The sequence below is a fragment of the Pinus tabuliformis genome, chromosome J, assembly GCF_031772625.1.
Source record: "Pinus tabuliformis cultivar Carrire ecotype Pingquan chromosome J, CPIR1, whole genome shotgun sequence".
Lineage (NCBI taxonomy): Eukaryota > Viridiplantae > Streptophyta > Pinopsida > Pinales > Pinaceae > Pinus > Pinus tabuliformis.
Genome location: NC_142295.1, coordinates 286707741 through 286718614, shown reverse-complemented (window position 1 = coordinate 286718614; position 10874 = coordinate 286707741). Strand labels below are relative to the sequence as shown.

The 10874-nt window shown below is 39.1% G+C and overlaps 1 long non-coding RNA gene and 1 pseudogene across 1 annotated transcript; both read left to right on the top strand.

Moving 5' to 3' along the window:
- Positions 1–4037: 4037 nt before the first annotated feature.
- LOC149226902 (putative methyltransferase At1g29790 pseudogene) lies at positions 4038–9128 on the top strand (annotated as a pseudogene).
- On the top strand, positions 8131–8606 carry LOC149226903 (uncharacterized). The gene is made up of 2 exons (XR_016247076.1): positions 8131–8200; positions 8453–8606. It is a non-coding gene; the product is annotated as an uncharacterized LOC149226903 (long non-coding RNA).
- Positions 9129–10874: the final 1746 nt, after the last annotated feature.

The following is a 10874-nucleotide window of genomic DNA, read 5'->3' as shown; positions in this document are numbered from 1 at the left end:
ATATAATATAAAATTTGTTATATTATAATATATATTAATATATTAGGATGTATATTAGTTCCAAATATATATGGGATGGAAGAAAAAAGACCTACAGTGGTAAAGGTGGAGACATAGAGGGAGTGACAAGGGAGATATGAAGATAAAGTGAGGGAGGGAGAAGAGGAGTGTAGAAAGAGAGAAGGAGAGGAGAGAGGGAGAGGAGGAGAGAGTGGAGGAGAAAGAGAGGGAGAGAGAGATGGAGTTGGAGGAAAAGATAGGGAAGGAAGAAGAAAGTCACATAGAGAGAGAAAGCCAGAGAGAGAGAGAGAGATAGAGAGAGAGGAAGGGAGTGACAAGGGATAGATGGAGAGAGAGTGTTTATGTTTGGGGGTGAGATAAAAAGACAAAGAAGGAGAGATGGAGAGAAGGGGGAGAGAGAATGAGAGATGAAGGGAGATAGTGACAGAGTTAGAGGATGAATAGGGAGTAAGGTAGAGAGTGAGTGATGAGGGGGAGAGACAGAGGGAGGTGGGTGAGAAAAGGAGACAGATGAAGGAAGAGAGAGGGGACTTGAGAGGGAGGGAGAGAGAGAGAAGGCGTTGTATGGGAGAGGGTGGGAGGTAAGAGGAAAGAAATAGAGAGAGAAAGGTGGAGAGAGAGAGAGAGAGAGAGAGAGAGAGAGAGAGAGAGAGACATGGGATATGGAGAATGAGAGGGAGAGAAGAGAGTAGGAGGGAAAATAATTAGAAGGGGAGACAGAGGGAGAGAAGGGAAGAGAGAGAGAGGGGGATAGAAGGGGAAGAGAGAGAGAGAGAGGGAGAGAAGGGGAAGAGAGAGAGAGGGAGAGAAGGGGAAGAGAGAGTAAGAGGGAGAGGGAGAGGGATAGGGATGGAGATATATAGATATGGAGAAACAATTTGTATGTTTGTTGGATTATATAGAGAGACAAAGAAGGAGATATAAAGGGAGATAGAGATATAGATGGAAGAGGGAGAGAGGGGAACAAAGAGAGAGATAGAGAGAGAGGAAGGGAGGGAGAGATAGATAGATATTAAGAGAGAGAGCATGTGTGTTTGGGGGGGTGAGACAGAGAGACAAAGAAGGATATACGGAGGGAAATATAGATATAGATGGGGGGAGAGAAAGGGATGAAAATTTCTTGCACTAGATGTATTGATCTATGTGTATATGTTGATTTCTAATCCTATTTAATTTCTTGCAATAGATGCATTGATTTCTATGTAGATGTTGATTTCTAATTATATTTTATTTCTTTCATTAGATACATTGATTTCATTAAAGTTGTTAATTTTTAATCGTATTTGATTTCTTGCATTAGATGCATTGATTTCACTGTAGATGTTGATTCCTAATTCTATTTGATTGCTAGCAATAGATGCATCAATTTTAGTGTAGATGTTGATTTCTAATATTATTTGAGTGCTTGTATTACATTCCTTGATTTGAATGTAGATGTTGATTTCTAATCCTATTTTATTGTTTGCATTAGATGCACTGATTTCAGATTTCTCATCCTATTTGATTGATTTCATTAGATGCATTGATTTCAGTGAGGATGTTGATTTATGATTTGATGTACTAGATGTATGGTGTACATTAATTTCAAGGTAATTAGATTAATATTCTGCATCGATTTTAGTGTAAGCACAAAAAAATTATTGATGACATGCATTGATTTCTATGTTATAGTAATTCAACGATAAATAAATACTTGAATTTTCATCTCAAATAAAATGTTCAATTAATTGAAATGTTTGCTTCCTGAAACTATAAGCTATTTGTAATTAACTACATTCTTATTGTTCTCATTTTCCATGCTTCATATTGAATTGTAAAAAGTGCAACAAATAGAACTTATATGTACATACACACAAACACACACACACACACACACACACACACACACACACATATATACAAACACACACACATATATGACTAAGCTCTTGTAGATAACATCAAAAGTAATAAATCAAATAAAAATTATTTCAATCATAAGGAATTGATTGAAATACTTGGATAGCTAAGTAAATTTAGGAAAGTTGATAAAATTATAGAAATGTTATCATATATTATTTTTTTGAGCTATATTAAATTCCAATACGGTTGACTTATATAATTTTATGACTAAGCTCTTGTAGATAATCCCAAAAGAAATAATATTGAATACAACTTGTTTGTTGTTTACATGACATCTTCTAAAATTGAATACAACTTATTTCAATCCTATTTGTGTTTTCTAATTGAACCTTGACATAAGAAACTTATTGAAATACTTAAAAGACGTTGACCATGCAATAGTGTATGGGTGGGTCACAAAAAAATTCATATATAGATTTTTAATTATGATATGGATGACTTTAGAATTCAAATAGATTATATTTAAAATTGAATTGTAATAACATATACATGTTGATTCCCCGAATGCGGGTGACACGACGGAGGGAGGCGAGGAGCCACATGGAAGACATGTGCTGCCTCAAGTCTAAGACAGGCATTCAATGCGAATCGCCACCAAGGAATATATGTGTGGGTTCTCATGGACGGCAATTCAATGCTCTGTCCGGGGTTCAGGTGCGACTGCAGCGAGCAGTTATGGAGTACAGGGTTCGAGGAGGCGATGAAGAGTTTAAGAAAGGTGATGGGGTGGATTGTAATGTGCTGGTTCACGCTCAGAATCTGGTGTATGGTGTTCAGGCTCCTGCCTGGTCTATGGTTTACGGAGCAACAGCTCTCGCCATCCCTCTGTCAGTTGAACGTTGTATCAGGTTTGAAAGGTTGGTTGGGTGGCGTTTCAATTCCTCCTATTCCGCTTTGTTCTATCCCCCTGGTACTTTTGCTAAGATGGTCAGGCCTCGACAGCGCCTGCTCAGCCGTCGAGGCTCTGGCCGAGGTGGGTCTTCTCGTCCTTCAACTGAAAATCCCCAATCCCACTGCTGTCGATGCCTTTGCCATCGAATTGCTGAAGCCAACCCCCTCCAATCAAGCCAATTCATGGATACCAGAAGCCCAGATTCTGACTCAGCACCTCTACCTGCTTTTGGTACTGCCATCTTCTCCTTCAGCAGTTCCCAGGAAAAATCCCGTATCAATGCCCACGTCTCGGTCCTCTTCCTTGAAGAACCTCAGGATGAGGGCGAGGATCACCCTAGTAAAGGGATGCACCAGGCCGGGAGCTCAAAGGACGTCGAGGAGACGCCAGAGGCTGCTCCAGAGCATGTCGCCAACCCACCTCAGACTCAGGCAACGTTTTCACCCTCGGGGGACAAGAACGACATGGATTCTTTCCCTATGGCAGAGGAAATGGAAGAATATGGTTGGTGCAGGATCGTCGAGGAGAAGCCGAACGATTAGCCGTCCATCCGCTCAGCATCACTCTCTCAGGCGCTGCTCAGGTCCTTCTTTGTTTTTCTGTGTTTGCTATGTTGGCCTACTGTATGTTCTTGCTATGTTTGCTTGGTTCGAAAGGGATCTTGATGAAGGTTTTTTTGATGCCCCTGCGTGGGATGAACACTTTTTGCCCAGAGCCCCTGCGTGGGTTGGAAATTATGAACTGGCAGCACTTCTGTGGTTTAAAGCCCCTGCGTGGGCGGTTTTGCATAGTCGCGGTGCCCCTGCGTGGGCTGCTCTATCTGATAACTTTCAGTCCAAAATGCCATCTGTGGCCTTTGGAAAAATGACTCTTTCACTTTAAATGTTTTTCCTATTCCTGTATATAATAGAATAGTATAGTTTTAACGAGAAAAGAGAAAAAAACATATACATGTTGATTGCATTAAAAGATACTTTCTACAAGCCATGATTGTAATTCTTCCCATGCTCAATATTAAATTAGTACACGGTATATTTACGCCGTAAGGCATTTCCCTCTGAAATGAATTCCCCCAAATGCCTTTCTGTCCTAATCGTAGCCGTTAGATCTTTTGTTAGACGATTGAACAAAAATCAGCCGTCTGATTTAATAAAAAATGTTTTAAAACATTAAAAAACCTTTAAAAACGTTCCACTTTCCACTTGACATCTGTGCGCCGAGCATGGGAAAAGCCCCTGATTCCAGTGTCGTCTAGACTGCATATTCTTGCAAGAATTACTCGTGCCTCATTCAGAGAAAATACCAGAAGGGCTTCGATGACTGCAAAGACTGCTTCAATCTTCAAGGCCGGGAGAAAACCAGGTAGGTAAATGGCGGTGGCTCCATGGATTACTCTATCGACGAGACCATGCAGAGCAGATATGTACATTCAAACGGATCTAGGTAGTTCCATGTAGTTTACAAAACAGTTCCATATGTTCATGCAGATAGGGCCATGCAATCCATAAAGCAACACAGTCCAGACATACAGCATACCGTATCTTCTCGGGCCAACTGTGCTGCTCAGTTTAGGGTGATTTGTTGACCATAGAGCTGCTGGATTTTAGCACACTGTGAAGGTTTCTTCGTAAGTGTTTTTGAAAGAATGAAAATCTGATTTTGAAGGAGAAATTACCTCTGTATGTGTGAAACTGTTTTATGCTTCCACTATTTAATTTCCAACTATTGTGTGATTGATGATATGGCCTGAAATTTAATTTCTGGTTAATTAAATTTAGCAAGTTATTTGTTTAATTAAGATCATAACAGCATTAGTCATCCGGCCATTCTTACTGTAGTGTGCCCTACCCTAATGGCAGTAACCCTCAAAGGGATGAGGCCAGCGATCATGCATGTTGGATTTTGAGAAGTGCAGGTGTGTCCACTTTCTAATATTAAGCAGTCCACCAGGATTTCATTTTTCATTGTTGTGTCCACTGTGACCTACCCAAATGGCAGGAGTCTCAAAGGGCAGAGGATGTGTGATGGTGCATATTAGATACTAGGCAGTCCTCTTGAATTCCTTTCTTGTTGTAGGCTGCCCTAAACTAATGGTAGGAGTTTCAAAGGGATGAAACTGTGTGATGGTGCATGTCAGACACTAAGCATTCCATCAGTATTCAGTTCATAATGTAGTGTGCGCTGTCCTGATCCCTAACGACAGGAAGTCTCAAAGGAATGAGGATGGGAAGTGGTGCATATTCATTTTGAGTAGTGGGTGTGTCTACTTTCTAAAAATAAACTGTCCACGAGGATTCCATTCTTACTGCAGTATGCCCTATCCTCATGGCAGGAATCTCAAAGGGGATGAGATTGGGGTAACGATGCATATTGGATACCATGCAGTCCACCCATATTACATTCTTACTATAATGGACCCTACCCAAATGGCAGGAAATCTCAAAGGCACGAGGCTGGGAGACGGGGTATAATGTATTTTGAGAAGTTCAGGCTTGTCTACTAAATCTCGAAGGTATGAGGCTGGTTGATGGTGGATACTGAATCCTAGGTAGTCCCCCAGGGTTACATTCTTGCTGTAGTGTGTTCTATCTGAAGGCAAGAGTCTCAAAGGGGCGAGGCTGGGTGATGATGCATATTGGATATTAAGCAGTCCACCAGGATTGCGTTCTTCCTGTAGTCTGTCCCACCCTAATGGCGGTGGCTCCATGGATTACTCTGTCGACGAGGTCTTGAATTTGAAGAAGAAGACAATTCGAATTGGGTTGGACATTAGAGGAGGAACAGGAACTTTCGTCGTGAGAATGAGGGAGCGGAATGTAACAATTATTACGACTTCCATGAACTTGAACGGGCCCTTCAACAGTTTCATTGCCTCCAGAGGGGTTATTCCCATGTATATCACTATAACACAGAGGCTTCCATTCTTTGAAAATACTTTGGACATTGTTCATTCTATGCATGTCTTGAGCAATTGGATTCCCTCACAGCATGCTGCCAGGCGGTCCCATGATATGACGGGGCCATCGGGTCAGCAAACATGAACGTATATGCCTGTAATAGTGATAAGAAAACCGTAGAAAAGAAAATATAAGGGGGCGAAGAAGGGAAAAATCGAAAGTATGTACAGGGGGGTTGAGCAGATTTTCCACTGGGTATCATCGAGATTGCCACTGGGCATCATCAAGATTGCATGTTTCGATCACCCATTCAGGAACTATTGGTGGGCCTTTCCATTTTGTTGTCAAAAAATTTCCTCCGATTTGAACGCAGACAAATCGATTAGAAACCCACTCAGCCATTGGCATTCCCTTCTCCTTTTTTTCGAGGCTTCGATCAAATTTCTCTTATCTGCTCTGTACTAGGTGAATTGGGTCTCAGCCATAATCGAGCTTTGGGTTTCAGCCATAATCGAGCTTTGGGTTTCAATTATAATCGAGCTTTGAAATCTGTAGAAAGGAGGTTATTGAGAGAAGAATAAGTGGATTTGCAGGTTGCTGCCAATTTGATGATTTTGATTGAATGTGCTAATTAACATAATGGCAGAATAGGGAAAATCGAGCTTGGGAGCTTGTCTTTTATTTATATTCAGCTTGATTATATATATATTTTAGTTCGGGTGAAGCGGCATCATGGTGCAGGGAGCAATTTAGGGCAGCTTTTATGATAACAATAATAAGAACTGAACCTTGTTTTTGGGCCTTGATTTAACCGCGGTGGAAATGGAGCCGGGTTTTAGGAGAGAGTTTTTAGCAATCATGGCTAGTGATCTTATGACTAAATATCATGATGGCACTACAAAAATAGATGCGGATGAAACTGCTGGTGAAGAACGCCATCTGAGACACAAGCGCACCAAGTATCAGCTGGTAATTTTCCTAGTGAATAATGCTCATTGTTTATATTTTTATTTTTCAAGTCCTTTATTTGAGTTTTAGCTTTTTTTTTTATTACGAATCTGGCCTGCATGAACATACCCATCATTGATTATGTTGAGTTTGATTATATGTTGTAGTATGAGTTATAAAACCAACAAATAGACTTTAATCCTATGGTTGTTACAGGACATATTCATTGTTCTTTTCATTTTTATGGAGTGTAGTTTGCTTTGGGTGAGTCTTTATTTTTGAAATAAATGGATCAGGGATGGTCTCTAGGCCGAAAGGAGCCTAAAGGTATCCATATCATCAGCCTGTGAGAATACAGATGGAGTTGGGGAGAGTGACTTGGAGAGGGACCTGGTTCACCATGATTGCAACGAGTGAAATGAAATGTTTGAAAATTTCTAAGAAGCTGGTGTAGAGCTGCTAAGCCACATCTAGAAAGCAAAACCAAATAAACATCTCTCCTTAGGACATGCAGAGATGGAGTTAAAGATTTTTAAGTTTTTAACCATTCAATTTACCTCCCTTTTTCCAACGGCTATGATGTTTGAAAATTTATGCAAAACTGCTAAGCCTCATCTATAACGTGAGTGAAACATAAGCATAAAGTTAAGATTTGAGCCTTGAGCTTTGCTAGTGCAAAACCAAATAAACATCTCTCCTTAGGACCTATAGAGGTGGAGTAAAAGAGTCTTTAAGTTTTTAACTATTCAATTCACCTCCGTTTTCCAACGGCTATGTTTAAATGTTTTGAGAAAAGTGATTTGAAGAGTACCCTGGGTCACCAAGACTGTTATGAATGAAAGTGTAAATGGATAAGCAATTGGTTGAAACCTCCCAGAGTACTTCAAGAATGTTGGTGACTTACAAGTATGAAGCTATGTTTGAGCCCTGAAATTCTGTTGGGCAAAATTAAATAAAACATCATTTGCTCAAAATACGTTTTTGCCCAAAATTTGTTTAAATCGTCAATAATACGATGTTTGCCGTATTAGTGGCACTCTGAATTTGTTTACAACCTCAAATAGATTTTTGTTTTTACCTGGTTGGTCATTAATAAATTTTGAATGTCTTGAGAATCTTGATTTTTTTTGTAGGGTATCAAGAATTGAAAATATGTCTTTTGACATTGTTGAGGAATTTAAGAAATTTGTGTGCTTCTACAAAACTTCACTAAGGCATTGCATGGTGTGGATTTCCTTAGTTTGTTTTTGTATCTACCTTCTATTCTCTTTGGCAATGATGCTTCTATTTCATGTTTTGGTGGATTAGAAGGGGAGCCCTGTAACAAGCACGGCATTCTCTCCAGGATTTTTGTTGCATCCATTCGAGGAGGCTAGTCCATTGGGTTTAACGCTGAAGAAAACACCTTCATTCATAGAACTTATTCAAATGAATCTTTCTGAAGGGGACTCAGCAGCTCCCTTAGCTATAATAATTCCAGCCTGGAGGTGGGGAGAAAGAATGAATCAAAGTGTGCACCAGGACCGGCTATTGCTGACAAGTACAAGGCCTCAAACTTCCCAGCCTTGGTTTTGAGAATTGGTTCTTGGGAGGTAATATGCATAAGAAATTAATACAGCTAAGTTTGCATATTAAATTCTTCAATCTTGTCAGAACATATTAAATATTTTTTGTTCACCTGAACAAGCCTTTTGATAGCCACTGATGGAAACTCATGATATGGTAGTAAGTAATGCACATTTAGCAAGATTGCATTGACATAAAGATGTTGATGATGCCAGCGTATTTCAAGATATGAAGGAGACTTGGTGGTAAAATGCTATGATGCAAAGCGTAGACTTGTTTGGGAAGTCTTGGAGGGTGGTCTGAAGAGCAAGATGGAGATTCATTGGTCAGATATAACCTCTTTGAAGACCAGTTGTCCCGACAATGAACCTGGTACCCTAGAGATTGAAGTAAGCATCAGGTTTTGCTTATTTTTTGTGTCCTACTTGAGGTGGAGTTGAAGTGCAGGTGCTTTTGGTATTTCTATACCAGTATCTTTTCTTCTGTATCATACAGGTACGACTTCCATGAACTTGACCGGGCCCTTCAACAGTTTCATTGCCTCCAGAGGGGTTATTCCCATGTATATCACTATAACACAGAGGCTGCCATTCTTTGAAAATAATTTGGACATTGTTCATTCTATGCATGTCTTGAGCAATTGGATTCCCTCACAGGTGCTGGAATTTGTACTCTATGATATCTACAGGATTCTGAGGCCTAGAGGCCTGTTCTGGCTAGATCATTTTTTCTGCACAAAGGATCAGCTGAAGATCTATGTGCCCATGATTGAGCAGCTAGGGTATAAGAAGCTGAAATGGTCTGTTGCACCTAAGTTGGATAGAGGGCCTGAGCTCAAAGAAATGTATATCTCTGTTGTCTTGGAGAAGCCACTTAAGAGGCAGTGCGCAAGCTACTTGTAGATGCAGTTTTAAGTTTCATGGGCTTAAGGCCCCTTAACTTAAAACAAATAAACATTTCTCTCTGTAATGTATTTTAATTTTCAATTATGGGAATATATATGATGCCCTTGCCTGTTTTTAAGATATTTGCCACTTTCAGTGTATGGTTCATGTATCTGGGTTTGATTTAGGGCTCCAAGATTTTCATATTCATATTAATATATAAAACGGATCTGCAATTTGAATTTCTGGATTTTCTACCTTGCCATGGTTTTCATTGATTTTTGAAAAAATGTGGATGGTTCGTCTGTAATGGTCAAGGGCTGAAATTCAATGGCCATGTTTAGTAGGTTTTGACTGCAATGGCGAAACTGCAAATTAACTGGAATTCATCGAGATAAGCTTATCAAGAGAAATGATAAGCTTATCTCATGACAAATAGGAAAAACGGTGACGTTGAATTCTAGAGAACAAATTGATTAAAATTAGAAGCCCAAAGGACATGGACCAAGAGCATTTTGTGCGCCAAATCCAAATGTATTCATTTTGAAAGAAAATGGCACGTTTGAAGAACTTCATGAGTACTCAGATCCTTCAACCAATGAAAGAATTCAAGAATAAAATGTCCTAGAATGCATGCAATGTGAAGAGAGCATACAAACGTTTACTCCGTAAAACTATGATGAACATGAAAATTATGAAAAAGATCAAGAGAATTTCATTCAAACAAGAGCTCAACTAAGTAGGTTCAAGCCTGGAATTCAAGTAGGTAAAGGAAAAGCATTCAATAATACTCCTCATTCAACCCTTCATCAAGCTTATGAATAGGATACAAGGAACAAGCTAATGCAATGATGAAGATGACTTATAACATAATGAATGAATTGATAGAGCTACAAATTACTCATTCTTTTGTTAAAGTGATTAAAATACCTCAACAAAAGGAGAACTTGTTGAAAGCCTAGGAGAATACAAATCCATCAAGCTCAAGAATAGAAACAACTTTTATCAGTAGTTAACAAAGACCCAAGTACCTCCACCTAGAGTAAGAAGAAAGATACTCCTTTTTATCTCTCTCAAAAATCATAATTTTTATCTTACATAATTGCATGGTCCATAGTTGTCTACAAATAATATAATGCCACTTTCAATTATGAAGTTTTTAGGATTGGAACACCAAATATTATGAAGCCCCAAAAAAGTATACACGCTATTGGTTCAAAATAGATTCCTTCCTATGATAAAATTAAAGATTTTTGTGCATGGATAAACTCTGCTCCACATATAAATACAACCTTCTCTCTGATTGTAGTTGACTTTCCAATGGCTTATGGAGTTGTTGTTGGTTGTGATTAATCAAATAGATGATCGTACCTATGGTTGTATAACTTTGTTTTACTTTTGTATGATCTATGAAATGGATTTTGAAGGGCTGTAAAGCTTTCAAATGAAATATTTGCTCCGGATCTATCCTATACAAATTTGTGACAGAAATAGAGACTAAGATGGCCATAAAGCGATCTCTTACTTCCAGATTAAAGGTTATTTCGGCACAAGTACCATGCGAAATTAGATACAGAGGTTCATTAAATAAAAAAAACAGTTATATTCACTTGGAGCTGGTGCCAAAGAGGATTTGTTGTCTCGTGCATAAGCTTTCACATTCAAGCTTTGGCTTGATGATGTGGATTTCATGATGTACTTTTTATTGTTCACTGATGAAATATTTGATGCATTTTAAAAAGAATTCTGAGAAATAGTTTGACA